Source organism: Danio rerio, chromosome 11 (genome assembly GCF_049306965.1).
Source record: "Danio rerio strain Tuebingen ecotype United States chromosome 11, GRCz12tu, whole genome shotgun sequence".
Lineage (NCBI taxonomy): Eukaryota > Metazoa > Chordata > Actinopteri > Cypriniformes > Danionidae > Danio > Danio rerio.
Genome location: NC_133186.1, coordinates 17,242,781 through 17,249,233, shown reverse-complemented (window position 1 = coordinate 17,249,233; position 6,453 = coordinate 17,242,781). Strand labels below are relative to the sequence as shown.

General features: G+C 41.3%; 1 long non-coding RNA gene across 1 annotated transcript; it reads left to right on the top strand.

The window, feature by feature from the left end:
• Positions 1-419: 419 nt before the first annotated feature.
• Positions 420-3,927, top strand: LOC141376579 (uncharacterized). Its single transcript, XR_012387104.1, has 3 exons — positions 420-771; positions 1,753-1,846; positions 1,939-3,927. It is a non-coding gene; the product is annotated as an uncharacterized lncRNA (long non-coding RNA).
• The last annotated feature ends 2,526 nt before the right edge of the window (positions 3,928-6,453 follow it).

Below are 6,453 nucleotides of genomic sequence, written 5' to 3'. Positions count from 1 at the left end.
GAAAGTTTGAGCTTGAATCCTTCCTTTGTCTCGAGGCTGCTCGTATGCAAATTTGAGTGTCCGCCCAAAGCATGTAGACAGGCATTTAATACAGGGATTTAAAGAATAAAGCAATGCGAGTTATAATCTTGCTCTATGCATCATGTGTTGTAAAATGTCAGCAGAAACCCATCGGTACCAAACATGGGGGGATTTATAAGAACATTAACATAATTTTTTCCATCCTCGCATTATTTATGCTTTAAAAAGGCCTAAAGGGACCACACGTACAGGTAATATGAGGGGCTATACAGGTAAGAAAAGTCAGAAATGAGATACAAAGTTTGCAAACATAACATTTTAGTTATGTGCTGGTCCCTGGTTTCTTAGTCGATTTTTCTTTAGACTAGTGTCCTATGGGTGTGGGGGGAGTTGAGTGTGTGTGTAAGAAAGGAATGTCTTTGAAGATCTAGGCTTATCTGTCCAGTCTCCCTTGATTACGTAAGTCTGTCGGGTGTACCCAGACTTGTGGAGCCAGGAGTCGTAAACCAACCTGTCGACTGAACCCAGACCAGAGTGTTTACCTCCAGCATATATGTTACAATATATATGTTACTTAGGCTTGTTTATTGGGCACAAATGTGTTAAAGTAATAGTTTTAAAGTCTCTGTATTTAATGCTGTCATCGTGCTGCTTTTATGTCCACTCATTTCTTATATTGCGGGAGCAACAGCGAGGATGACTGGGGGAGAGCCGGCTCGATCTGGCCATGTGGCAGCAGGAGACTCTGAGGTGCGAAAGGGTCAAACACAAACACCTGGAGCACGGAATATATTTACTTCTTTAAAGCTTACAGTAAGATTATGAAAATTCAGATTTTTTACGCGGATGTTAGGACTAACATTATGTAGTCAGCAGCAATAGTAATTTCAGTTAGTTAAAACATCACCATGATCTAATTTAAATACTTATTTAAATTCCATTACGATTGTCTGTTATGAAATAAACTTCATTTAAGCCCTCGGTTTACCCGCGCTGCAGTTGTTCGAGTTCAGTTCAGTCACACAGCAGACTGTGCTGTTTGTGTTTGGTTCACTGAATCCCGCATGCGCAGTATTATCGGTTCATCGCTTCTCAATGTAACGTTACTGTTTCTAATAACTGAATGAGAGTATATATTGGATTATGTACAGTCAGAGGGGGGTATTAGGCTTGTTATAAAATAAGTAGTTGGTGGATAAGTGCTTACTGGAGATGCGAATCGTTTCAAATGATTTACCTCGATTTGGAGAACTAGTTCAACCGGTTCACTTAGAAAATCAGTTAAAAAGATTTGTTCGCTCTCACGATACAGAAATAAAACCCATTATTTGGGCACAAATGTGTTTAAGTAATAGTTTTAAGTATCTGTATTTAATGCTGTCACCGTGCTTCTGTCATGTCCACTCGTTTTTTCGCGGGAGCAACAACAAGGATGACTAGAGAAGAACCGGCTCAGCGCAGCACTGATTATATTTACTTCTAAAAGGCTTACAGTAAAATTATTTATTACAGTAAATTATGTATTAAATACAGTTACAAATATAAAAACGAAGGAGGTTTTTGCTATAATTTTAGTTAGTTTCAGTTAGTTTTGTGTGTACATAATACAGTTTCAGTTAGTTCTAGTTTTTTAAAAAAGCTTGTTTTTTATTTTAGTTAACAACAAATATTTTACATTTTAGTTTTTGTTTTTTGTTCGTTTTCGTTAACTATAATAACCTTGATCTCCAGGCATGCCTGGTGCTCTTCTACCCAATGATGGATGCTCCACCTGAGCCAACGAGAAGTCCCTTGGCAACCGTGGTTCTCTACCGAACATCAGAAGGTAAGGCATTTCTCCAGTGCTCTGATGGGGATTAGTATTATAGCAGAACAATACCTGGACTAAACAGAAAGCCCAATCTCTTTTTCTATCAGGGGCAAAGTCCGCAGGAGGTTGTGCATGGTTCAATTGAACCGTTCGCTCTGCCCATTCCCTGCTGGGTGGTATGGAGTGGTACGTGACTTACCCACCTGATAAAGACTACAGAGTTGGTGAATCAAATGTGCCTCAAACTGGTGGCTCTGGTTGGAATAAATCTGACTGCGAATAGCAAATTTGAAAAACCATTCATGCACTAGAACACGGGCCACTGTTTTAGCTCTCTGATCCAGAGTGGGAATCGCTAAAGTAAATTTACTAAAAACATCGGTCATAACAAGCACATTCTCAATTCCTTAATGAGATGGTTTGAGGACTGTAAAATCCAAGGCCACAATCTCATTAGGGCTGGATGCCAGTAAATGACCCATGTAGATCCGGGCAACTGGTGTTATCTCCTTGGCCATTTGACAACGTTCACATTTCTGAACCCAGTGAGCAACATCGGTGGCTATCCCTGACAAATAACATTTTTGCCGCACCAGCTCCAGGGTACACTTCGTACCCTAGTGTCCATGATTTTGATGGAGCTGGGTCAAAACTTCAGCTTGCAGCTTAATGGGCAAAATGAGCTGCAGCACCTCCTCACCCCTATCGGGCCCATGAATGTGACGATACAACAACCCATTTTGCAGTTTTAATTGGTCCCACTGCCGAAGCAGTACCACAAGCACCCTGGGCAATAACTGTAGCTCTCGAGGTCCTGGGCCTTTTCCTTTGCGAAGAAACTTAAGGGCTGCCCCAATTACGTGGTCATCCTCCTTTACAACCACAAGTTCAGGCTCCGACCGGCTTGGCATGGCCTTGATAGCCCCAGAAGTAGCAGACCCTAACAACCACTGCACGTCTAAACAGCTCAGGAACTCTAGTTCCTAAATGGATTGGCATTTTGATTTGACCTACCGCAGCAATACTGGACTTCAAAATCAAAAGCAGCCAACTTTGCTGCCCACCACTGCTCGGTGGCCCCCAGTTTGGCTGTGGCCAAATGGCTCAGGGGATTATCATCAGTCCATACTATATAACCATGCTCTGGCAAATACTCCCAGGATTTTTCTGCCATAGCCCATTTTAAGGCCAAAAACTCCAGCCGCATTGAGCTGAAAGTTGCAGTATTACGCTCTGAGAGTTGAAGACTGCGGCTGGCATAAGCCACTGGTCTTACCTTACCCTCAAATTCTTGTGACAATATGGCCCAGTCTCTAAAATAAAGTGCTTAGTGAAGTCTGCATAGATTAAAATGGGTGCTTCAAAAGGCTCTGTTTAAGAGTCTTGAAAGCTAACTCGCATACATCTGACCACAGTTTCCCCAAGTCCTGTCCCCATTTAGCACCTTTTCCTTTCGCACTCCCAGCCAACAGATGATGTAATGGTGCCGCTATTCTAGCAAACTCTTTAATGAACCACCGATAGCACCTGGCAAAGACAAGGAAAGTTCACAATTCGGAAGTAGTTTTAGGCAAGGTCATTGAGCTACGACTTCTATCTTGCTTGGGCAACCCCCTGTGCTGAGATGACATGTCCCAAGTACTGAACTTCTTTCTGGAAGAACATGCACTTCTCCAGCTTAACTTTAAGACCAGCAACTCTGAGGCACTCAAGTACCAGCCTCAACCTTTGTAAATACTAATATCTAGATACAAGAGGACAGACTGGTGGCGCTCATCCCCAAACAGCCGCTCCATTAGGCGCTAAAAGGTGCTGGGAGCATTGAACAACCCAAAGGGCATATAACTTCTGTATTTTTCTTTTGGATAGTTAGGGTAGAGGTTGGGCCAAATAGATTGTTTTTTTTTTCTCTAATGTTTGGACGCCGCCCGTGACTCATTTCTCCAACTCTCCCATATCTGGTCAAACGTCTTATGTCTCAGTTGTTATCTGTGAAATTCAATGTGTCTTTGTAAATATTTAATGATCTTTCTATATACATATTTTAGCATTTATTATTATCACTATCTTTGTAAATAAACTCACTTTATTGCATTTAGCTGGTCTTGGTATGTTTGTCCCTCACTTGTTGATATTGCGTGTTTGCTTATGTGTTTCACCCAAAAATTATTGTTTCTCCTCTTCCCCTTAAATTACCATCTTTAAAATCGTAACAGTTCCATTTATATAGCCCAAAGGGTGTGCAAAATGCAGTGGGTGGTCAGGCTCAGCCACTGGGACCTGGTTATAACCACTAGACAGGTCCAAGGTGCTAAACCAACCCACCCCAGCCAAAGAATCTAGCGTCTCCTCAATTCTGGGAAATGGGAATGTGTCCTTCCAGGTGTTGACGTTGATTTGCTGTTAGTCCACGCACATACGCAGACTGCCATCCTTCTTCACCAAGACCACGGGGGTGGTATAAGGACTACTCTCGCAGATCATTCCAGACTCCAATACCTGGCCTAACTGGCCATAACTGGCTTAAGACGAGTACACGTACAGTGTTCCCCTTTACAGGCACAAGAGTTGGGGAGGCTATTATGCCTGCAGGTAAACCACTCGGCCACTCTGTGACTGTCAAAGCAGAAGAACAATTAGCAGGGACTCATTTCATAGTAATTGTTTTAACTCCCTTCTAAGTAAATTATCGGACACGCCCTAAACAAATTGATCTCGCATCACCACATCAGCATTCAAAATAGCATTTGAGGATTGTTGTTTTAGTTTCTCAAACAAACCCAATAATGCCAATGAAAACTCCTGGAGGGTCTCTCCCTCAGTCTGACGACGAGAATAAAATGCCTCCTGCAGTACGATATAAGAGTCAGCACACCTATACAGTTCACGTAAAGCAGAAAAAAAAATGTTCTGGATCATTTCTATCTACACTGGGCCAATACTTTATTTCATCACGGGCTTCAGCTTCAATGTGATAAAACAGAAATAATGCTTGTTCACTAACGGTCATAGTTTGCACGCGCATAGATACCCGAGCCTTTTCGACCCATTCATCGATACTCATACTGGACCACCCGTTAAATTTTGGACACCGCCACTCTTGAGGAGCAAACACAAAACGCTCAACAGTATTAGAATTAGTTGAACAAGAGGTTGCCGGTTGTGACATACTCTCAAGAGGCAGTGCCAGCATCAGCCTGCTCCATGGGCAGCCTTTCTTGATGCAGCCTCTCATTATCAGCTGGCAGCTGAGCCACAAGCTTCATTTCTTGAAGTTCAGCTTCCATGATCAAAGGATTCCTACCAATGGGAAGTTTTGAAGGAAGTTAAAGTCACAAGGAAAAGAAATGTATAAACAATTGTACACAAACACAGATTCTGGACCTGCGCCTTGTCTTAACCCTGCCGACTGCGCCAGGTGTGGACGGGCAGTAGGGATTTTTAGAATGAAAAGCAATTAATTAACTTTACAAATACAAAATAATAAACAGACTATGCCACCCTGGTATAATAGGGACCAGAGACCTGTCACGCTCTGAAAGTAAGATGTTTCTGTTCCGGACAGAGCGGCTGTGTGACATAATCTGCAGCCCAATGGTTCTTTCTTTATTGACATTGGGCTGACCCAATCACAAACTTCCATGTTGGGCTCTTTGTAACGTAAGTGTGTATTTGTCAGAATAGTCGAGAGCCACGCCTGTTTCTTATGCGTGGGTCTGCGGGAGAGCCAGCGCCCGGCATTTGCCCATATATATATATATATATATATATATATATATATATATATATATATATATATATATATATATATATGTCCTGTCCAACTGCTTGTTAACGCAAATTTCTTATCATCCAATCACATGATAGTAACTCAATGCATTTAGGCATGTACATATGGTCAAGATGATCTGCTACAGTTCAAACAGCATAAAATTGAGAAGAAAGGTGATTTAAGTGGCTTTGGATGTGGCATGGTTGTTTGTGCCAGATGGGCTGGTCTGAGTATTTCAGAAACTGCTGATCTAATAGGATTTTCACGCACAGCATCTCTAGCGTTTACAGAGAATAGTGCAAAAAAGAAAAAAGGATATAGTGAGCTGCAATTCTGTGGGCACAAATGCCTTGAATGGCCAGACTGGTTCCAGCTGATAAAAAGGCACAGGTAACTCAAATAAGCACTCGTTACAACCGAGGTCTGCTGAAGTGCATCTCTGAATGTACAACACGTCCAACCTTGAGGTGGATAGGCTACAGCAGGAGAAGACCACCAGGGGATTCAACCAGGTATTCCTAAAAGATTTGAGAGCTCTCTTTATCTATAATATTAATAAGAATTATACCCTTAATGACCCCCTCTCTAAGGTTGGGTAATTGTCACATGATAGAGATAAGCAAATTGACTATTTAATAAATTTAAGTAATTTTTTTTTTTACTTTACATGTTATGATTTTATTCGTTTTTCATTAACTCTTGATGAAACATGTGACATTAAATATAAAATTTGCTGCTAATACGGGTGCCATGTCTGATATAAGATTGTGTCAAAGTTTAAGTAAAAACATGGCTTTAAATGTTATATCAGTGACCAAAAAAAAAAGTTTTAGTAAGTATACATTTATAA